At 36.6% G+C, this 25525-nt stretch overlaps 1 protein-coding gene across 1 annotated transcript in view; it reads left to right on the top strand.

The window, feature by feature from the left end:
• Positions 1-9275: 9275 nt before the first annotated feature.
• The window catches only part of PRKAB2 (protein kinase AMP-activated non-catalytic subunit beta 2), a 123587-nt gene continuing 107337 nt past the window's right edge, over positions 9276-25525 (top strand). The window contains exon 1 of the mRNA XM_053693091.1: positions 9276-9384. The gene's annotated coding sequence lies outside the window, so the exon portion shown is untranslated. The remainder of the gene's footprint in view (positions 9385-25525) is intronic.

Below are 25525 nucleotides of genomic sequence, written 5' to 3'. Positions count from 1 at the left end.
GTCAATACAACAGATTTGCTAAATCAACAAATGCATGATAAAAAGACAATGCAATAGCACTTAGTCTGAATTTCAAATTAGTATTAGATTTTTTTCTAACACATTTTAAAGTTATGTACCTTTCCACTCCCCCTGTACCATGTGACAGCAATCAGCCAATCACAAATGCATACATGTACCATGTGACAGCCATCAGCCAATCACAAATGCATATACATATATTCTGTGAATTCTTGCACATGCTCAGTAGGAGCTGGTGACTCGAAAAGTGTAAATATAAAAAGACTGTGCACATTTTTTTAATGGAAGTAAATTGGAAAGTTGTTTATAATTGCATGCTCTATATGAATCACTAAAGTTTAATTTGACCTGAGTTTCCCTTTAAGCGTCACAATAATCCTCTCTGTTTAAGAGTCGGTTCTCGTAGTTGATATTAAATTGTTCTTACGATGTTATTGAGATATGCATTGTTATTCTATCACCACTTTTTGTGTAGATATGGATTATTTATTATTTTTTGTTATGGTGACATCCTCAAATTGTTCCAATATGTTGTAAAATTCCCTTATTTTGTTACAGATACTTTCTACAGATATGCATATCTTTTATTTTTTTATTAATCGTGTAAATTATCTTCATCTGATCCCATCTTTTGTACTGCTTTTAATCCCAGATCATGATTGATGCTTGTATACAGGGACTCCATATCAGCTGTTACAAGCCATGTGGAAGAGCTGACACATAGGTTTTCCACCTGTTTTAACACATCTCTGGTATCTTGTACATATGATGATATTTGTGGTAAGGGTAAGAGCAAAGGAACTCAAAGAGAGATCCATTGCAAGAGGCTACAGTAAAAGGTCAATAAAAAAGGCTGAATTCAGTGTGAGTTCTACACCCAGACAAGAACTATTAAAGAAAAAAGATAACACCACTGAAGACCAGGTTAGATTTATCTAAAATATAACCGTAAATTCCAGAGAAATCCTTGGAATTATCAATGAGAATTGACATATATTAAAATCAGACCCCATATTATCTCCAATTCTAGGAGATAGAGTACACTTGGTGAGTCCGAGTCATTTCCTACATATCAAAACGAGAATTACCCTGACCTATGGTTCTTACAAATGTGGGACTTGTATTACATGCAGTTCTATGATGAAAACCCAAGAAATCACAGATCAGTTTGGGAAACGCCATAAAATGAATGCCCACATTAATAACCACACCGTAGGAGTGATCTTAGCCATGAAATGTAAATGCGATAAAATCTATGTAGGCATGACAACTAGAAAAATCAGAATGAGACTACAAGAACATTTAAGAAATATAAAAAACACAGGGAAAGAACATCAAGAGGGCAAAAAGATCACCCCAGTGGCAAGACACTTCCTTACATCATAAGAACAATTTAATATCCACTACGAGACAGTTGAGTCAATACTCTTTAGAAAGTTTAAAAATAAGAGATTAAACATACATCGGAGCATACCACAATTGTAAGCCTGAAAGTACTAATCTATTGTGTCCTTAGGGGTGTATTTTTAATCGTTTTAAGATTGTGCTTACACATTCTTAATATTCATATTTACATTAAATTGAGAGCGCACAATTGCAATCACATTTTTCATATTTCATAATATTGAGTACGCGATTGCGTGATTGTGTTTTACTTATAATATTCGCACTGTAGCAAACATGTTCTATATTAATATTTATCTATATTACATACAAAAAAAGATTGTAACGGTAAAACAAGTATGTTTTGCTATAATCATACACCAGTCCTATATTTAGTTGATTGAAATCAGAACAAACAAAGCTATATATATTTGCCCCAGTTCGTTCCTTGCATGTTTGAAAATGTAGCAGATTATCATCTATTTAAAGGGACACTGAACCCAAATTTTTTCTTTCATGATTCAGATAGAGCATGCAATTTTAAGCCACTTTTTAATTTATTCCTATTATCAATTTTTCTCTTGCTATTTATATTTTAAAAAGAAGGCATCTAAGCTTTTTTTTTTATTATTCAGAACTCTGGACAGCACTTTTTTTATTGGTGGATGAGTTTATCCACCAATCAGCAAGAACAACCCAGGTGGATCACCAAAAATGGGCCGGCATCTAAACTTACTTTCTTGCATTTCAAATAAAGATACCAAGAGAATGAAGAAAATTTGATAATAGGAGTAAATTAGAAAGTTGCTTAAAATGTCATGCTCTATCTGAATCACAAAAGAAAAAATGTGGGTACAGTGTCCCTTTAATATATGATAAGCATTTACATTTTCAAACATGCACTCTCATCTCTGCCTCAGCACAGGAACAGGCAGCTTTTAGCTGACAGGGCCTGCACTCTTTCTTGCAGTATGGCTTGTTAGATTCCAGTGGCATGGCCTGGAAAGGACCCAGTCTTACTGAGCTCAATTTTGGGATGTCTGGGCCCTTTCCAGCCACGTAGCCTGGAAAGGGACCCTGGCCTGTAAAGGACCCAGCCACATCAGATTAAAATTATATGTGCGGCTGGTAACAGCAAGCGGTGGCAAGTTGGGAGCCCTTGAATTAACTAAAACATGACACCAGGGGTTAATTTAAATAGACTAGAATAATTTATTTGCCAAGTATATAAGCAGAAAAATGATACAACGAATTTGTTATGGTGCAAAGGTATCGGATGACAATGAACAAACAAATACAGTGTAAAAATCTAATCATCAAATATATTCACAAAGAGGCGCAATTTATCATGCCAAAAGTGAAATAAGAGAAGTATTACTGTTTTCTATTTTAATAGTTCGGGGGAAAAACACTATTCAGAAAATGGTTTGTCCAAGTTTGTAAAACTCTCAACCTTAGCCTACGATAAAAAGCTAGATGAGTAAAAAAAACAATGGTCAGGGTGAGATGAATCAAATAAAATGTTTCCGACTCTCTAATTCATCCTTGAAAAGTAAATGTAAAGAGAAATAAGTTGACACCCAATTATTTTTTTTCACAAATATGAAAAATTCGGTGTAGTTCATCCTTTATGGGTTGATTTATCAAAGGCTTTGGCTGGCTTTGTCTGCCTACGACTACAAGTTCTCACAAGAGAACCTGCAATCCGTATTTTTGAAGCAGCGGTCCTGAGACTGCTGCTTCCTACACTCTTCTCTACCTCTTAGGTAGAGAAGTTCAATCTCCCCGGTCTCGTTCGACCGGGGAAATCGACAGCTCCTGCCCGCACGTTATTGGTTGTGCGCGGGCAAGGGGCGGCGTTGCACAAGAGCACAAAATAGCGTTCTTGTGCAATGATGAATTCTGCCAGCGGAATTCTGTCCGCCAGAGGCGAGCTGCGGCGGACAGGGGCGCATATATACGCCACTGTCCGCTGTAGCTTGATAAATCGACCCTTAATGATAAATGTAGCAGAGCTATACCAGGTTAAAATAAAGGATGACAAAAATGATTTGATGTTGGCTGAATAAAAACAAGTTCATAGTTTTTGAGACAGGTCAAATTTTTTAAGTTGCCTTAAGAAATACAAACGTTGAGACATTTTAATTATAGTAAAAATGTTAAAGTCCCATTTCAAATCATGTTGAATTGTTGTGCCAAGGAATGTGTACAATGTCACTCTGTCTACTATGCAATGTTTAATTTTCAGAGAAGATAAATCTCTTTGATTTTATGAACATTTAGGTCTAAATTGTTTGCTTCACTCCATGTTACCAGATGGTCTACTTCTATGTTATAGATCAATTCATCTTTATCTGAGATGAGCCCAATCAGAGTAGTGTTGTCTGTAAATTTCAATCACTTCACAGATTCATTTGCAGAGGTACAATCATTGGTATATAAGGAATAGAGCAAGGGAGAAAGAATTACAGCCCTGTGGGACACCAGTATTGAGGAAATCAGCCCATTCGCTTTAACAAATTGTTTCCTATGAGCTAAAAAGCTATAAAAGTCATTGACATGCGAAAAAGGGCACATTAAGTTGTTTTAATTTAACAAAAGTAAATCAGTAACAGCAGAATTAAAAGCAGAACGGAAATCCATATGCAGTCGCCATATGCTGTGAAATGCTTGTGCAATGCCGCCAATCGGCCACTAGCAGGGGGTGTCAGTCAACCCGATCGTATTCGATCAGGATGATTGCTATCTGCCACTTCAGAGGTGGCGAATAAGTTAAAGAACAGCGGAAACTGCTTCATTCGCAGCATGATAAATTGGCCCCATTGTATTAAGGACTGGTTAAAAAGATCGGTAAAAATAGCTCCAAATTGGTCAGCACAATTTTTCAATGTAGCAGGAGAAATATTGTCAGGGCCTGGTGCTTTCTTAAAGGGACAGTCTACTCCAGAATTTTTTGTGTGTAAAAAGATAGATAATCCCTTTATTACCCATTTCCCAGTTTTGCATAACCAACATGGTTATATCAATTTACGTTTTAGCTCTGTGATTACCTTGTATCTAAGCCTCTTCAGACTGCCCCCTTATCTCAGTTCTTTTGACAGACATGCACTTTAGCCAATCAGGGCTGACTCGTAAATAACTCCACGGGAGTAATCACAATGTTATCTATATGGCACACATGAACTAACAGCATTTAACTGTGAAAAGCTGTCAAAATGCACTGAGATAAGAGGCAATTCAATGGCTTAAAAATTAGCATATTAACCTACCTAGGTTTAGCTTTCCACAAAGAATACCAAGAGAGCAAAGCAAATTTAATGATACAAGTAAAATGGAAAGTTGTTTAGCATGCCCTATCTGAATAATGAAAGGTTAATTTGGACTTTACTATCTCTTTTTTTATTTTTTATTGAGGTTATATATGCAATATAACAGGCAAATTACATTACAGAAATCATATACATACACAAGAAAAAGAAACATGTCAAATCTAGAGTAGACGTTATTTCATTGGTTAGGTAATAAATCATCTGTTATAATAGCTGAAGAATTTGGTTTATAGTTTATAATAGAATTGGAGAACTTTCCAGACCGTCATTTACAGTCACTTACAGCAAAAATGTGTTTTAGTTTATCTTTATATTGTTTTTTTGCAGCATTAACTGCTTTGTGAATGAACATTTAGCACTTTTAAATGCTTCTATACGCTTCCTTTTTAACAGAGCGCAGCTTCCTTAACTCTAGACCAAACCAAGGTTTATTATTATGGAATTTAAATTCCTCCTTCACAAAATCTGCTATTAAGTGACTGTATCAGAATAATCATTATTTTCATTGCTGTTACCAAAAATATTCCAATCGGTGGATTCAAAGCAATACTTTAATTTCTCAATATTATCCTCTGTTCATAGATGCACTGATTTTACTTCAGATTTAATGGATTTTAACTTTTGCTTATATGAAGGGACAAGATGAATAAGTAAATTATCAGAATTGCCAAGAGGAGCACGAGAAACAACCTGGGGCGCGATCACATATGTTGCATAATTTTCAGTGTAACTGCTGAATCCCACGTTGCCCGTAAGTTCACCTCGCACATTGGGTGAATCACATAACACACACTGCCATATGGTATACTGGCGTAAGTAGGCCAAACTGGCAAGGTTTAGAGATATGCGCAACTACACATTTCTGGCGTCAGTAATTTACGCCAGTATATTACACGCGTAAGTTAAAAATAAAGAGTAATTATTTTTATGTTGAATTCACACGTAACACTGTAGAGTTAGTTTTGATTGAGGAGCAGTAGGACACTTACACATATTTGTACATATTGCACACATTGTATCCATACATATACACTTACACCACACTTTTATTTTCATACACCTGACACATTTTATATTTCATTTTTATACTGTGTGATAGGCTGAGTACTTGGTTGTGATTTTTTTGACACACTTGTAGAGGGCGGATACTGGTTTGATTAATTAAAGGGACAGTCAAGTCCAAAACAAACTTTCATGATTTAAATAGGGAATGTAATTTTAAACAACTTTCCAGTTTACTTTTATCACTAATTTTGCTTTGTTCTCTTGGTATTCTTAGTTGAAAGATAAACCTAGGAGGTTCATATGCTAATTTATTAGACCTTGAAGACTGCCACTAATCTGAATGCATTTTGACCACTAGAGGGCAGTAGTTCATGTGTTTCATATAGATAATATTGAGCTCAGGCACGTGAAGAAACCTAGGAGTGAGCACTGATTGGCTAAAATGTAAGTCTGTCAAAAGAACTGAAATAAGGGGGCAGTCTGCAGAGGCTTAGATACAAGGTAATCACAGAGGTAAAAAGTGTATTAATATTATCGTGTTGGTTATGCAAAACTAGGTAATGGGTAATAAAGGGATTATCTATCTTTTTAAACAACAAAAATTCTGGTGTTGACTGTCCTTTTCAAGTGGCCATGAAAGTTTAACTGTTTGCTATGTGCGGCTGAAATGTATGTGAGTGTGCATGCGTTAAGTGTTTGTTAAGCCTTCCAGGGACTTATCCTGCTTTTTTACTGTGCGCAAGGGTTGCTGCACCTGACTATGTGTGGTGAGCTGAAAACGGAGTAAAATATATCCATTCTGCGCGCATAAGTCCGTCCGCTGCCTCTGTTATGCCAACACCAGTTCTATGTTAGTCTAGGGGAGTAAGAAATGTGCACAGCGTAAAAAAAATCTATGCGCATAACTTGTGTGCTGTGCCAGGTTTGTGATTGCGCGTTTTGAGAAAAAAATTGTGACACTGGTTTTTGTCGCCAATTATGTGATTGAGGTCCTGATATGCATTTTTAATTACACAGTAGCAGTGATACAAAATCTATCCATTGCAAGTAGAACATTTTATTTGTTGTTTATATTTAGGAAGTTTTGCACACAGATTAGACTGATTAAAATCACTCACTGATGGTAGCAGCATTTGGATATTTCCATTCTCCTTCTAAGATCTGCACAAAGGACAAAATATAGGCACTAAATCCTAAGAAGTCACCACCAGATTGCACACATATAAGTGTTATAATATATATGTATATACTATATGGAACAAATATCAATTAATGCATATGAATTTCAAGGAACAGCACTTAAAAAATCAAGTGATATTTAATGCATATATTGTTACTAATACCACATATACAGTCCCCTTGGTTAAGAGAGATAAAGTGAAACTTTAAAGGGACACTGAACCCAAATTTCTTCTTTCATGATTCAGATAGAGCATGCAATTTTAAGCAACTTTCTAATTTTCTCCTTTTATAAATTTTTCTTCATTCTCTTGTTATCTTTATTTGAAAAGCAAGAATGTACGTTTAGAAGCCGGCCTATTTTTGGTTCACAACCTGGGTTGTGCTTGCTGATTGGTGGCTAAATGCACCCACCAATAAACAAGTGCTGTCCAGGGTCTGAACCATAAATTGGCTGGCTCCTTAGCTTAGATGCCTTATTTTTCAAATAAAGATTAGCAAGAGAATGAAGAACAATTGACAATAGGAGTAAATGAGAAAGTTGCTTAAAATTGCATGCTCTATCTGAATCGTGAAATAAAAATTTTGGGTTTAGTGTCCCTTTAAGTAATGGGTGCCGTTCTGCTTCCACTGGTCTTTCCTTGTATCCAGCGATATTGTCCACCTTTACAGATTCTACAAAAAGTAAAAGCGCAACTCCAGCTTAGTAGATTTATTAACAAACCAATGCGCAACCATACATCTGCCCTTGCAATGTGCAACAATACATCTGCCCTTGCATCAAAGTTAAAATTGTCCAGCATCCACAAGTGGTTAACTCCGGAAAAAATCCTTCACTGAGTATCGTGAGCGGCACTTGATTTATTTGCAGCTGTTGGAAATGGCGCCTGACGTCACGGTAAGTGAAGAACATTGGAATGTGAAATATGAATAACTCCTGTTGGGTTAACGAGCAAGCGATAGGTGTACTTTCCATTTAATACGGGGAGAATACAGTAATGCAGTCGCAATATCACGAAGCAAAATCTGTAGGTTAGCGCACTTCTGGTTTCACTCGCGCACAAACTTTTTACTTTCAACTTGTAATACCTGAGCAACCCGACGCATTCAAAAAGATTTCTTCTAGCAAAGTATACACTTGTGTGGGAGTGCTAAATAGTGCACCACTTGTAATCTAGCCCTGTGTATTTAACTTGCTAATTTACTGCCGTGAAGTGCTCCAGACATTTACCTAGATATCTCTCCAACAAAGAATACTATGGAACAAAGCAAATTTGATAATAAAAGTAAAATGGAAACTTGTTTAATATGGTGTGCTCTGTCTGAATCACAAAATAACATGTTTTGCGTTTCATATTCCTTTTAGCTTGTTAAACCTTAGAGAAATCAACAGATTCCGATCCCTATTGTGACACAATGTGATACCAAACCTCTTTAGCAGTAAAATAATTCAATCCTGGTCTATATTACAGAGCTTTCGAGAATTAGAATTGAACTCTTCTAAACAATAAAATAAAATGTAATATTTATAAGCTTTGTAAACACAGTGGGATATATCATATTCCAGTTTTAAGCTGAAAGGGACATTAAACACTAAACAAATACTAGATAGAATGATGCACTTAAAGAAAAGATTAGTCTGTAGATGTATTTTATAAAGTTTAATTTGTTGTTTAAATATTGACAAAATAAGTGTAAACTTTTAACTTCTATAAAACAATAGGAGCTGCCATGTTGTAACTTAGGTTACCTTCTCTGCTGTGGCCAATTAGGGAAATTTATAAATAGGTCACTAGAGTGTGCAAACAATGGCTGTATGGAATATAACAGGGTTCTGCACTTTCATTTCTAACAGGAACTGAAAAGCTCACAATTTTAGAATGGAATTACAGGAAAAGGGGATAGAATAAATAATGGAAGTATATTGCAGAGTTTTTTTCATATATAAGATTTATAATTTTATATTACCATCTCAACGTGTTTAATGTCCCTTTACCAACTGCTAAATTAAAACTGAAATTGATTTTGCCCACTGGTTTGTAAATCTGTCCCCATGCCTCCCTAACAGGCCAGATTTTCAAGATTACCTTGGGTGAGAGCAGGTTAATAACCATGGTTACTAATCAGATGATTATTTCACCTGTGCTCCAGTTCAGATATCCTGAATATCTGGCCTGTTAGGGAGATCTGAGAACAGGCTTGAAAACCAGTGATTAGCCTAACGGTCTAGCAGTCTTTTGCGAGAGCGAGTTACATTTTCTTTCCGCTAGATGGCAGTAAAGGGACTAATATCCAAGCCTGGAACTCAATCCTTTGTTCCCAATCCGGCTGCCGTAGAAACCTATTTACTGCCTGTGACAAACAGCTGTGGCATGTGCCAAACGGAGGGGGTCACAGCTCAGAGCCAGTCCCATCATTGCACAAGAGTGTTGGGTGACTCAAGGCAAGGAGCTGGACTGTGCTCAGGGTGAGTGTCAATATATCTGTACTCTGGAGCAATCAACCAAAGGGTTAAACTCTTTATTTAATAACAAAATAAGTAAAACCATCATTTATATTTGTCATCAGCATCTATAAAGTCTGCTTCTGTCATTTTACTTTTTACTTAATAAACAGTTAGAGTTTCATTGTAACTGTATAATTACTTACTTGAGTAAGGAAGGAACTGGAGTTTACTGTATCTTTTAAATTATTGACTTATATCAGATACTGAATTACATAACCCAGTTCAATGAATTGGTAATATATTCACTTATTATGTGCTATTTTTTTTAAATATTAACTATGTGCTTTGATATTTGTGTTTCTAAATATGTTAATAAACTGAGTGGTATAGCAGTAATAAATACAGTTTATGCTATAAAAGATATAATGACTCATCTTCATTTAAAGGCATTTTTTATTATGCACTCAGGGTACAATAAATACATCACTACTGAATGGTTTGGTGCTCTGTTTTTATGTGTTGATATTTAAAGGGACGTAAAATGAGCATAAAAGGGACAGTGAATTTAAATATAAACTTTTATGGATAGTGCATGCAATTTAAAATAGCTTTTCAATGTACAGTATTTCTATCATCAAATTTGCTTTGTTCTTTGTTTTCTTGTTTTTTAAAAGAAGAGAAGAAATGTAGGTAGGCTCATATGTCAGCAGTGTTTGCAACAGTGTATAACTGCCACACACATTGTTGCAAACATTGCTACCACAGAATGCAAAATTTACTCTTATACAAAATATGCAAAGAGAGCAAAGTAAATTTAATAACAGAAATAGAAAGTTGTTTAAATTTGTATGCTCTATCTGAATCATTAAAAGTTACATTTTAACTTTAGTGTCCATTTAATAATATTGTGCTACATAATTAAGTGTTTGCACTATTGCTTAAACACAGTGTTTAACTCCTTAGCAAGGTTAAAGGGACATGAAACCCAAATTTTTTCTTTCATGATTTAGAAAGAGCATGCAATTTTAAACAACTTTCTAATTTACTTCTATTATCTAATTTGCTGCATTCCCTTGATATACTTTGCTGAAAAGCATATCTAGATAGGCTCCGTAGCTGCAGATTGGTTGCTGCACATAGATGCCTCGTGTGATTGGCTCACCCATGTGCATTGCTATTTCTTCAATAATGGATATCTAAGGAATGAAGCTAATTAGATAATATAAGTAAATTGGAATGTTGTTTAAAATTTTGTTCTCTACTTGAATCATGAAAGAACATTTTTGGGTTTAGTGTTCCTTTAAACACATTATTCTGTTAAAGCAATAAAGCACAAAGCAATGCATTGTGGGAACTTATCTGTACATGGTTGGTGATTGGCAGCTATCCACATAGGCCACCTCTGATTGGCTTACTGGCTGTGTTCAGTTCTGGGCAAGGGAGTAAACATATAATTTTGTTTAAAGGAATATGAAACGCACACATTTTCTTTTGTGATTGAGGGAGCATATCATTTAAAAAAAAAGTTTACAATTTTCTTCTAGTATCAAATCTGCTTCATTCACAATCTTTGTTGAAGAGATACCTAGGTAGATGTCTGGATAACTACATGGCAGGATATAGTGCTGCGATCTAGTGTTCTTGCAAATGCATAACATTCTTGTAAAACTGCTATTATATAATCCTCCAGAATGAAGAAAATTTGATAATAGAAGTAAATTAGAACGTTGTGTAAAATCGCATGCACTACAGGAATCATGAAATAAAAAAAAAGGGATAGGAAAGTCAAAATTAATCATTTCAGAAAGAGCATGTAAATTTAAATTCACTTCTATTTTCAATTTTACTTTATTCTGATGCCATCATTTGTTACAAAAGAATATGTAAATATCCTACACTACTGGGAACTAGCTGGTAATTGTTGTCTACACACATTTGTGTCTTGCCGTTGGCTCACCGGGATCCTGATGATCAAAGCATTATCAGACCCACAGGAAATAGACTTTTTGGCCTCGGCAGTCTCGCAATCCGTGGGTTTGACAATATATTCAAAGAAAGTGGGCTGCCCCTTTCTGTTCCGACAAATAGCGATGTCTTTCCAATAGGAAATAATAGGGATCGCAGCTTCAGCAAAAGTCCTAGCGCATCGCCACTCATCGCTGATCTCTGCGGTGGGGCTGTATTTAATGTATTTTTGCACAACGTAGACTCTCGCTAAAACAAAAAAAATGGTTTCTATGCAGATTTCTCAAAATGGAAATTCTCACCATTGAAAAGTTGTCTTTGAAAATTAGAAGCTCACAGCAATGTTTCCCTATTAAAATACAGGTTACTCCCATGTAACCCCTACCAAACTTCCACAGAACATCTATATGGTCATTATCGGCTAGATTTAGAGTTCGGCGGTAGATGGGCTGTTAACGCCACGCGTGTTTATGTCTAACGCACGTCATTGTTTGACTCCGGTATTTAGAGTTAAGATAAGACCATCTAACGATGCTCCTAACGCGTGTATGTCACACGCGTAATCCTGCCCGCGTTAGACAGTCTCCCATAGAGATCAATGGGAAATCAAATAAATTGCCTTTTTTCACCTAACACTCGATCTCGCGAGAATACGCACAGCTCGGTCATATGACGCATACCACATCATGCACAACAATAACACGCCGCAAATGTCACAACAACAATCAATCAACAAAGCACACAAGCATTACACATTCACAAGCGGGGGAAGTTTTAATACTATTTATACTGGGAATACGCATATACTTTAAGATGCGGAAAATCGCACAATAACAACAAGGATTAAAAAATATATACATACACTAGAAACAAAATCGCATTCAATATCATTATATATTATGAAAAACATACATATACAACACTTCACGAAGAACACACCATCGCAAATTCACATTTAAAAAGAATACTTTTGGACAATGAAAGCGAAAACGAACACTATGACATCATCGCATTCTACACATTCCACAAATACCAACTCTAAATGAGCATGCGCAAATTTACACACCTAATACACATTGCAATAATATTAATTGCTAATAAAGCACACCTGAACACTAATTACAATGGAAATTGGGACATCATTAAACATTTACACAGGGTATATAAGCACCACACAAGCATGGCTTCTTTGACTGTGTTGCTGGTGGGTCTTTTGAGATTTAAGAATAGAGAGTTAGAGATTTTTTGAGAGTGAGTTAGTGTTAGCGTGAGAGAGTCAGTTGGTAGTGTTAGCGTGAGAGAGTCAGTTGGTAGTGTTAGCGTGAGAGAGTCAGTTGGTAGTGTTAGCGTGAGAGAGTCAGTGAGTTAGTGGGAGTTAGTGGGAGTGGGAGAGAGTCTGTTAGTGGGAGCGTGAGTGAGTTAGTGGGAGTTATTAGTGATAGTTGTTAGTGTGAGCGTCAGTTAGTGGTAGTTAGTGAGCGTTAGTGGGAGTGTTTGTTATTGAGAATTAGAAGTAGTGTGAGTTAGCGAGCGAGTGATTTATCTGTACACTTAACACATTTACACGCAAACACATTCAATACATACATACACTTATCAATAACACTACATACACTCCATACCCCCTACCCCCTCATACTACACTCCATACCCCATTCCTTGTAGTCCCATTCCCTTTCATCCCATTTACTCTTATCCCATACCCCATACCCATCCCATACCCATCCCCTAGTTACATTTAGTTTACATATCCTCCTTTTAGTCTTATTCTTTTCGTTTATTTAAATACTCCTTACCCTCTTTGTTTTGTTTACATCCCTCACACTTTAAGCACCTTTTTTGTCTTTTTAGTTCTTTATTTTGACCCCCTTTCATTTCATCACACTCACTTTTTGTTTGATTATTTGGGGTTTAGTTTAGGGAGGAGATGGAGGCCAGGCAGGGGACAGGTAGAGGGGGGAGTAGAGGGAGGGGGAGAGGAACAGGGCAGGAAGGGGGGCAGGAAGCGGGGGTGGAAGCGGTGGGTGGACCCAGCCACTTGGTTCAAGATGACCAAGTGGCTGGGCCCAGTGGCGGTCAGAGTAGGGCTTCACAGTCCGGGAAACAGAGGGCATCGTCACAGGGGAAGGCCAAGGCGACTAGGGAGGCGAGGTTTACGATGGAGGAGAAGGAGGCCCTCGTAGAGGCCTATATGGCCAGGCATAGGATGCTGCAGCACCAGAAGACCACCCCGACTGACAGGAGGAGGCTCTGGAACGAGATTAGGAATGCAGTCAATGCAGTGGGTGGCCGGAACCGGGATATGGATTCTATAAAACATCGGTACCGGGACTGTAAACTTGAACTTAAAAAAAAGTTAAGCCTGGAGGCCCGACATGCCGCAGGGACCGGTGGCGGCCCTGCCCTTGAAATGGAGTACTGCAGATGGGAGGAAATGTTGCGGCCCAGCATCTCCGAGGTGGAAGTAGTCGGTATCGGAGGAATCGATACCGGGAACCTGCCACTCTCATCTGACGGTAAGCTCATTGAACAATAATTTCACATACGAATGTATTTCAATGGACACTATACGCAAACATTTACTTTCATGATTGAGGTAGCGAATACAATTTGACAAAACATTCAAATGTACTTATATTACCTAATTTGATTCATTCTTGAGATATATTTTAATGAAGAAATAGCCATGCACACGGTGAAACAATCACAGGAGGCAGCTATATTCAGCTAACAATCAGCATCTTATAAGCATATTTAGATATGCTTTTCAGCAAAGAATATCCAGAGAATGAAGCTAATAGATAAGAAAAGTACATTCGAAAGTTGATACTAAATGTATGCTTCTAAATCATGAAAGATAAAACATTGGGTTTCATGTGTTAAGGATCAGATTAATGCTATTACGCTGTTTACACGCATTCTATTACTTTGCGGTTACATCAGTATCTAGGCTATAGGTTAGGTGTGCATTTAAACAGACTGAAAACAAACGCAAAAACATTCACATTGACCAGATATCACAAACACGGTTTAGAAAAAGCGGAAATCGTATTGATTGTTTGTTAGATTTCAAAGTGGATTAATGATTCTGCATTTGTAATTGTATCGTAAGCTAAGTCATTTAAACCTTGATTTGCAAATATGCTAATATATATATATTTTTTTTTTTTTTTTTTATTTATATACAGAGTCTGGGGACGAGGCAGCACAGCCTCCTGCATCTCCCCGGGATGAGAGTGGTGGTGAGGAATTCCCACTTCGGAGGGAAGAGGCCCCCCGTGACGAACAGCGCACGGGAGATGATGAAGAGGCCCCGGAAGCACAGGAGGATCCCGCTGAACCCGCGGAACCCGCGGAACCCGAGGTCCCTCAAAGACCCGCACTCCGCCGTGCACGGGCACCCCGCCGTGCACGGGTTCAACAGGCACAACAAGAAGAAATAGCGGAGGTGCGGGTTCTACTGGAGTACATAGACCAGATGCGTACCTCCCGGATAGAAAACATAGAAGGACGACGCAGAATACTTGATGGGCAGAATCAAATAATTCAAGGCCAAAATGAAATAATCAATATACTGAATAGAATACAAGAAGGACAAACAAGAATGTTTAATCTACATCAGGAAATGTTCACATTTTTCCGGGAGGCGCATGCTGGTCTACCTCCTGTTGCTGGGCCTCTTGTTGCTGGGCCTCTTGCTGCTGGGCCATCTCCTCCTGCCGGCCCATGTCATCCTCCTCCTCAGCCATCTACTCCTCCTCCTCCTCAGCCATCTACTCCTCCTCCTCCTCAGCCATCTTCTCCTCCTCATCCATCTTCTCCTCCTCCTCAGCCATCTACTCCTCACCTTGGTCGTCCCAGTACTCTTCCTTCCACTCCTCCCACAACAGCTCCAAGGAGGACTCTTCGGAGTCGGCAGTTGCCTCTCCCAGAGCCTCAGCCCCGTGGGAAGAGGGGAAGGAAGAGGAAGTAAGTATTTTTTTCCATCTTCAAATATTTTTTTTGTGTAATGGATAGGTATGTGATGATGTGGTTTTCATACACTTGTGGACCACACTCTGTATATAATCGACTTCTATGGGACCGGGTCCATGGAGGAAGATTCTTTGCAGAGTGTGGGTTATAAGTGTGTGAAAACCACATCATCACATACCTATCCTTGTTCATGATATTGATTGGTTTCTGTGATGTGATGTCCAAACTGTTTCCCGAATCGCTAACTAAATTACCATAACAATTATCCATGATGGCATATTACTGTTTGAATGCCAATAACACAGCTTAAAGGGACAGTCAGAAAATTATTGATTACAAAGAAAACACTGTATTACGCATTATAAAGTTTGAAACAACAAAACATGGAGAAATACATGTGTGACTTATGTGCTTACCCTTGTATCTATGACTATGAAAAATGACCACTTATTTGTTGTTCTGACATAACAACATTTTAGATATCAATGATCAATACATGGTCAATAATATGCTGTATGAGCACAAGGTTTTACATATACAAATGCTATCCAAATGCCCTCTAGTGCTCAAATTGTATAATGATTACAAGCACTCTTCAAGATTTAAGAAATGAGCACACCAACCTCATAGGTTTAGAGAGCAAATGTAAATAAACCCAGACAAATGTTCAATTGTTGATAAACATTTGATATCCTTGATATTACAGAATTGACTTTTCGAATAATGTTTTTAAATTTTTTTTTCTAAACTGTCCCTTTAACAACATTACATATGCTAACACATATTTTAAGCTTGTTGGTATATCTACATGTACTTTGTAAAAAAAAAAAATTTTAAATAACATTTATATTGACGTGTTAAATAAAGTCTATTTTCTTTAAGAGACATTATTGTGTTAATATTTTATTGTAAAGAATTTTTTTTAACAATGAATATGGTTTAAAGTCCTTTTAGGAGTGGGGGGGGGGGGGAAATATGCTAACAAAAATAAATTTGAAGATTAAACTATGTGGATCTCATACATGATACAAAAAACAACATTTGCATTCAAGGGACAGTATCCTATATTTTTTACATAACTGTATGTAATAGACACTACTACAAACAACAAGATTAACATATACTGATATCAATATTAAAAAGCTTCAAACACTTGAAAATAAAATAGGGTTAGCTATATTGAAAATATAGATGAACCACCATTACAACCGTAAAACAACACAATACCCCATCATTAACATATGAAAAGACCCTTTACACAAACTGGACAAAGCTGGAGATGGTACTCACATGAAACTCATTGGCTTTGCGAGGATTAAGAAAATTACTTACATTTTATTACAACACAAGACAAAATAAACCGATTGGTTAAACAATGGACTATCTAACTAGAGACAAAATCAAATATTTTTATTTATAATGTGAGTGTCTAATGAACCTTTCATAAAATATACAACGAAATTACATTTAGAAGAAGTCGGCATCATATATTTAGCATATGATAAATGCATATTGATTACTTTATTCAAACACAATAGCGCATATTTATTAATTAGATATGTTCAACATTAAACACAACAGTAATATTTCAGAAAAAGGAACATTGTTGACAAACATATTAAACATGGACTGGAGAGATTTGCACTTGCCTATAAATATCCTATGCATGAAAACATTTTGCTTTCGTTCGTTGATTCAACCAGACATCCAGCAAAAGAGAATGTGTTGGTCTTTATCAGCTACGGGTCAACAATGTAACATGATGCAAATAATACATATTCGCAAGCTTTGTAAAATTGCATGCAGTCACAAACGTTTTTAACGTGCACAAATATTGCGGGACTACGCAATCCAATCACACGTTTTTTTACCTTTACATGTTCCGTCTTAACATGGCGCTTCCTTGATCACGTAAGAACGCCATCCAATGAAAGGCACATTATTGATCACGTAAGAACGCACAAAAAAAAAAAGGCGCATCCTTGATCGCGTCAAAACGCAATCCAATAAAAGGCATATTCCTGATCACGTAAGAACGTCAGTCAATACAAGGAATCATTGGACAGCCTGGCAGGTGACGTCTTAAGCAACATGGCGCATCCGAGATCGCTGAAAAAACGCAGACAATACAAGGACTCAGTGACATCTTGGCATATCACTAAGAAACGTATTTATATTTTAGGAACTAGTATGTGTGTAGATTGCTATCTAGGAATGTCACCAAATCATGAATCATCTTTTCGGACTTGACTGTCCCTTGAACTATAGCTATGGTGTATATCTTTAACATTTAAAAGATACACATGAGAAATACATATGCCATTGATGTTTTAAGATATGTTTGGATTGTTGTTGAATAACAATAGTTATACATGTATTGATTAAACGTGTCATTTATTCAAGTTTAATTATTGTCAGCCTACCGATAGCCATATATGGGAGGAGATGTATTTTGTTAACATATTAGTTAACTAATATTCATCATCTACATTATTTGCATTACACACAGAGATTGATTTGGTTACACTTTGACAATAATATAGATTTGAAAATGAAATACAGGTGCTGTCAACATTACAATAAGATTGTTTATTAATAAAACTATATGTCCTTGTTCTTGTAAAAAGGACAAAAACGCTTTACAAATGGAAATACATTCATTTACAATAGTGATCAACATCACTTAAAGGGACATTATTTTGTTTTTAAAAAGAGCATACACATAGTCAATACTATTTAAATAAAATTAACACTTTACAGGGATTATATCATTGTATCAATACTCAGATCATTTGGTAAAGGTGCATCAATTCATGCAGAGTTTATAAATACACACATGGATCTGAACATTTAAATATACATATATACACAAATACAAAAATATATATACATATATAAAGAAATTACTCTGCTAATCATAATCAGGCAATGATAGAGCTAAGAGAAAATAATATAAACACAAATAATAAGATTACATTGGAGATGTTAATCTTAAAGTCATTTACTATTGTCTTACATATATGATTTCATTATAACAAATATATTTGTTAGGTCCCTTTAAGGATAAACAACATAAACTAGAGCTTTCAAAAAATAACAGGAAGAATGAGGACAAAGATTTGTGAAATAAAATGTATTTTATTAGTATGTAAGAAAACATACACAACGTTTATAAATAATCTTGTAAAAATAAGGAATATATGAGCCATATGACAAGGTAACACAGTGCATCACAGTCCATGAAGAGAGTTGCCAAGGGCCACCATAGCCCCATTGGAGACACATGGCAAGGTAACACAGTGCATCACAGTCCATGAAGAGAGTTGCCAAGGGCCACCATAGCCCCATTGGAGACACATGGCAAGGTAACACAGTGCATCACAGTCCATGAAGAGAGTTGCCAAGGGCCAGCATAGCCCCATTGGAGACACATGGCAAGGTAACACAGTGCATCACAGTCCATGAAGAGAGTTGCCAAGGGCCACCATAGCCCCATTGGAGACACATGGCAAGGTAACACAGTGCATCACAGTCCATGAAGAGAGTTGCCAAGGGCCAGCATAGCCCCATTGGAGACACATGGCAAGGTAACACAGTGCATCACAGTCCATGAAGAGAGTTGCCAAGGGCCAGCATAGCCCCATTGGAGACACATGGCAAGGTAACACAGTGCATCACAGTCCATGAAGAGAGTTGCCAAGGGCCAGCATAGCCCCATTGGAGACACATGGCAAGGTAACACAGTGCATCACAGTCCATGAAGAGAGTTGCCAAGGGCCAGCATAGCCCCATTGGAGACACATGGCAAGGTAACACAGTGCATCACAGTCCATGAAGAGAGTTGCCAAGGGCCAGCATAGCCCCATTGGAGACACATGGCAAGGTAACACAGTGCATCACAGTCCATGAAGAGAGTTGCCAAGGGCCAGCATAGCCCCATTGGAGACACATGGCAAGGTAACACAGTGCATCACAGTCCATGAAGAGAGTTGCCAAGGGCCAGCATAGCCCCATTGGAGACACATGGCAAGGTAACACAGTGCATCACAGTCCATGAAGAGAGTTGCCAAGGGCCACCATAGCCCCATTGGAGACACATGGCAAGGTAACACAGTGCATCACAGTCCATGAAGAGAGTTGCCAAGGGCCAGCATAGCCTCATTGGAGACACATGACAAGGTAAAAGAGTGCAACAGGCACAACAATAAACTGATAAAAAGGCCAAATGGCAACAATATAAATACTAATTCAACATGTGGACGGAGGATTATTATCTGCCACCATGGAGCATATCCAGATCCTCCACTTACTGGTCATCATCTTCATTGTCCTGTGCATGTCCAGCTCCAGATTCAGGCCTTGAACGTAATTGCATAATTTCACGCAGAGTCAAGTCCTGAATCCGGAGCTGGGCCTGCATGGTGTTGTTCATCCCTCTCAGGACATCTGCGTTCCTCAACACGGCCTGCTCTACTCTTGCTATCCCTTCTAGCATGAGCCATGCTGAGTCACAGCCTAAAATAAAATACAATTAAATATTAAGGATAATTACACAACAGAATAAAATATTTTAATACATACATTGTCATCATAAAGAAAAATAATTATTTACATAAATTATTTTTCATATATTCTTTACACATGAATTAGGTTATTCAGACAGACAGAAATCATTAAAGGCTCATGTTACTCAAACATGTTGTCCCCTTTAATTGTTTTTAGATGATCCACTTATACAGCTTGAGTGTATCAAATCTTGTTAAAGGATTTACATTGTACTTACATCAGCAATTTAAAAATTCAATTTAGACTGTGGTAGGCACACCTATCCTTAAACATTTTGGCATTGAGGACAAGCTGTGTAAACATAGCAACCAGAAGAAATTAAATTCCCACTGGGTTAGACAAGAGATAATGTATCCACATTTGGACATAAAATTTTGGATCCAAGTAGTGGTGTTTGGTATATGTAGTGATATCCAATTAAAGGGACAATGAACCTAAATATTTAATGGACTGATTCAGATAGAGCATGACATGACAAATCTTTAGAAATTACACATATTCATTATATGTTTTAATTGTCAAGCTATATTTTGAATGCAAGAATGTTGGTTTTTATGGAAGCCAATATTTGTTGATGAACTTTGTTTGTGCATGCTGGTTGATGGATACATTCATCCAACAATAAAGAAATGATGGCCACATTTATTTTATTGTTTAAACTAATTATAGGAATAAGTTGTTTTCCATAAATATATCAAGAGAATGACGAATAATTCATAAGAGTATTCTATTATACATTGGCTTAACATTGCATGCTGGATTTGAATCACAATTTAACCAATTTAACTTCACTGTACCTTTAAGTATCTTATAAAGTGTATTTAGAATGATACTTACAGCTGTGCCTGGGAAGGACAATCTGACACCCAGGACAATGAAGGTTTAAACAGGGGTGAGGGATGGGATTGGCTTGGGGAGGGATGGGAATGGCTTGGGGAGGGATGGGAATGGCTTGGGGAGGGATGGGAATGGCTTGGGGAGTGGTGAGCTGCTGCTCCAGGGTAGGCCGTACAGCTGGGGAGTGGGGAGTTTGGGTCTGGACAGCTGTACGGGCCAGAATACGGGGAGAGCGGCGAAGGGGGGTGTATGGGCGTTTTTTGGGAGGGACAGGATATGAAATATGGGAAGGGCTGGCAGTGGTCGGGGCATGGACATGAGTTTGGTGATGGGAAGTGCTCTGGGTGTGTGCAGAGGTGTGGCCATGGTCAGGGGTGTGTGCACGGGGAGGGGTCTGTGACTGGGCAGGGGCGGAATCCAGATGACCAGAAGTGGTGGATCCATCTGAAAATGTAAAGAAAATATATTAACATCTCATACATCCTGACATCAAATCAACGCATTTCAAATTGATTATGTTTTCAATATACTTCGAAGTGTGTTTGAATCTGTAAACTATTCTGAAATGAGGATATGGTATCTATATAGGCACTCAGATGAATCTCAATGACTGTCTGTACAATGTGAAACTTATTATTGTGTTTTGGCATGGAATATGCATGTGACATAATGATGGCATGAATTATATATTCTTAAAAAAATATATACAAGCAGATTTTCATGCTGCCTGATATAGAAAGGGGGCAGTAGTGTATTTGAACAGACAAATAATATTCCTTTTTAAAGGGAAAAAGCTGTAGACTTTGAATGTCTTCAATAAAATGATTTCAAACTAAGAAACATGTTGGAAACATGATAGATATATTTCACATACCATCAGACTCCAAGGCAGCCTCTTCCTCCTCCATCCCACATGTGACATCAATCTCTGTAAAACATAACATGTTGTGTACACCTTAAGATCAGATATTATAACATATGTTACTGTTGCTCAAATACGCACATCAATGTTGCATTAAAGATATACACACACAAAGTTATGATTTACATCATTTTGATGGAGCATACAAATGACAATAGATTTGTTATTGTCAATAAATCAGAATATTAATGTATTGTTTGTCTTAATGTTAAATTCATAAAAGCATAGTACATAGAACATTTAAGATTTCTCATGTGTGTATCACTTGATGACTGTTGTCAAAAAAACAAATAGAAAAAAACATATGTTAGACATCTTATGAATAACAAATGTGTAGACTAATAAAGTAGAAATTATTAATCGCTCAATATAAAAAATAAATATATAAACAGAAGATAAATTCTATGTTTTGTTATAATGTTATGCTTCATCGGAATCATGATCATAATATTGATTAGCAATACACCTTCAATTACATATAAATGAGTCAATGGACTTACCAGGAGACCGCAAAGGCGGCTCTATGTCACTGCTGGATTCCTGTGGGCTTCCCACACCAACTCTCTCTATGAATGATATAGATATATATTATTAAACACATTTTGGATATCACTAAATCACATCTGTCTAGAATTTTAACATTAATCAACTTTAAATTGTGAAGAATAGAGCAGTCATTACACCAGAAAATGCTTGATTGAATCAAGGGGATTCTGTAAACATATCTGTATTGAACATATGTTTAATGTCAGACTACATTAGACATCAAATTCATCTCAGATGCTGCTATTGCATATCTAAATATACCCAATGATCAATGTTCTTAACCCTTTAAGGACACAGCTTTCACTTAGCTCAATTGTTTTATGACGGAATTATTCCGTCATATGTCCTTAAGAAGTTACAAGAATACACACAAACCACATATTGAGGAGCATCTGTTGACAAATCTAAACAAACATGTGTCACATCGACCCATTTTTTCAATGTACAGTAATCTTGTTTAGGACACAACACATATTTATCACAATACATAACAAACTTGATTATTACAAATATGTAATCATGGTGCTGTTAGAGTATGCAGATATCTATAAAGTAACTCCAACAGATAATTAGATTTATATATCAATAGTTTTTAATAAAAATAATGTAAAGATGAATGAATCTATTTTGTCTTAAAGGGACACTGACATGATTAATTTAAATAATTGATTTCTATGTTCAAAATGTAAAAAATGATTTAACATTGACTCCTATTATAATTAGAATGTTGTTCGATATTAATCTTAAAGGCAGATAAGGAATATTGGATTCAATAAATATTGTTTGTTGAAGGTATCCACCAATCATCAATATAAACCCAGGTTGGTCAACAAATATTTAGATGCACATAAACGTACTTTCTTTATTTTAAACTACATTTAGCAATAGAATATGTCACATATGATGATAGTATTATATTTTATGTTTATTAATATTGCATACTGTATGTGAAAGACAATATTAATAATTGTAGCTCAGTATCCCTTTAATCTAAAATTAAATAGATTCCACAATGTTGTTGTTTGTTAATGAATTATCTACTCCATATGTTGATGTAATGAATGGTATTGAGCATGCAATTAAAATCAAATATGTTATTTAAGGATATCCGAATAATTATATAATTTTCATCTATTAAATAGACATTACATATAAATATTGAACAATGTGTATTTAGTATGTAATGTTCATTCCATGTTTCTAAGACAAATGTCAATTAAAATGAGACATACCATACTGTGACAAGCCCTGGCTTGAGGATCCAGCAGCCACATCCATATCTGTAATATTTCAAATGAGGATTGCATATCATTAATACTAATCATGCCATGTTTAAAATATTTACATTAATATCAAATCAATAGAAAAATATTAATCCTTTGGTAGTCCCATGAGTTAATAGTTTCCGCAATTAAATTAATGATAAATATATCCTGGACTCTTATTTTCAATCAGTTGTGTTGTTTACTGTATCTTTAAGAATATCTGCTTGTTATTACATAATCATCAATTGATGGCCATATGTTATAATTTATTAGTATTATTCGTTTTTTATTAGATATAATATTTAAAATAAGAATACTGTATTCTTCACTAATCTAAGAATTTCCATTTAATTTTTAACAACATGTATAAAGCAATGCCACTTTCCGCAAACCCATGTTAACGTGGATGAGAAATGCCATTTTCGCGATCATTGCGCAATGATTCCAAGCGGAATTATGCATCCGTCATTTGAATAACATGTATAAAGCAATGCCACTTTCCGCAAACCCATGTTAACGTGGATGAGAAATGCCATTTTAGCGATCATTGCGCAATGATTCCAAGCGGAATTACGCATCCGTCATTTGAACAACATGTATAAAGCAATGCCAATTTCCGCAAACCCATGTTAACGTGGATGCGAAATTACATTTCCGCTCTGTGATGCATATTCTGTAGAGCGCAAGAAACATCATTCCTATTTCATGTGTCAATAATCTAAAATCAGATATCTAAACATCATATGTAGTGTATGTTGTGAGATCTGTATAGGTTTAGTATCTGACTAAATACACATTTTTGATTTTTAAAATTATAAATATTATATGAAGTTGGATAATTACCTGGTTCAGATTCTCTATCGGCTCCTCCCAGGCCACCGGACGGAGAAGCATCTGCCCTGTCCCCCGCGTCAGGACTTTGAGATCCCGCAGCTGGGAGGGAAGAAGAGGAGGCCGAGGATGGCGAGGATCTAAATCTTTTGGGGACCCGGAGATTGAGGAGCTCGCATAAAGTCACCTCATAAGGGAGTAGGTACAGTTTCCGCGGGGCCTTTCTTTGGCCCCCTCTTTTACGGGCTTGTACCCAGTCCCTTATGAGGTTGACTTTTTTCGATAAACGCAACCTCATATCTCCGAATCTCCTCATGATCTGATCCTGGGTCCTCTGGACGTCACACACCAATCTAACCGCATTGGTGATAGACTCCCAGAGGGCCTTCTTAACAGGCGCATCTGTCGAGCTCCTCTTGTTCCCAAACAGCTGGGGATAAAAGTCCTTGACGGCGTGGACCAGTGCAGCGCTCTCCTCCTTGGTGAACCTGGGAACTGACATGCCTGCTGGGTTGTCCAATAAATATATTATAATAATATAAACTGCCTGCAGGCATTAGAGAACTGACAAAGATGGCAACGTGTAATGGACTTTTATATGGTGAAGTAAACATGAGATGCACCATGGGACAATTTATCTGTACATCTGATTGGATAAAAGTTTGAAATATTGTTATAATGTCTGTGAGACCATCCTGACTCAAGTTGTGTTTGTGTGATGAACTCTGATTGGCCGTTCCTTAATGTTTCATATCTTAGTAACTTCCTTACACATACCGCTTGGTGGTGCTGTAACTTCATTTTTCATGTAGACTTATTTGTAACTCATGGGCCTGTCATGCGGATATGTGTGACGCAGATTTAATATCCGGGATCCGTGAAATATTAATGATTAAATACTGTTTAAAATCTAATCCTGTCACATTATTAATGTTGTAGACATTTCTCGGTTTAATAACGGTCTGTTTCTTTAATACAAATACACATTTAATATTGTATGTCTTTATTGTTCTTTAAATAAATTGATTGTGAAGTATTGACATTGCTCTATTAAATGTATTTATAATGCACATTGATTGTGTGCTATTGCGTGACATTACACTAATGTTTAAATATGCTAATCTGGTGTTTGAAGATGCGTTTCCCACGCAATATTTATTAATGTTAAAATTCCGGTTAGAATGTCAGTAACTTGGATAATCTGTTTATAAATGTTAAACTACAGCTTTGTTATTCGCAAATAAACCTCGAGCTT

This window comes from Bombina bombina, chromosome 10 (genome assembly GCF_027579735.1).
Source record: "Bombina bombina isolate aBomBom1 chromosome 10, aBomBom1.pri, whole genome shotgun sequence".
Taxonomy (NCBI): domain Eukaryota; kingdom Metazoa; phylum Chordata; class Amphibia; order Anura; family Bombinatoridae; genus Bombina; species Bombina bombina.
Note: the sequence above shows the minus strand (reverse complement) of the source record. Positions and strands in the feature narration are given on the sequence as shown.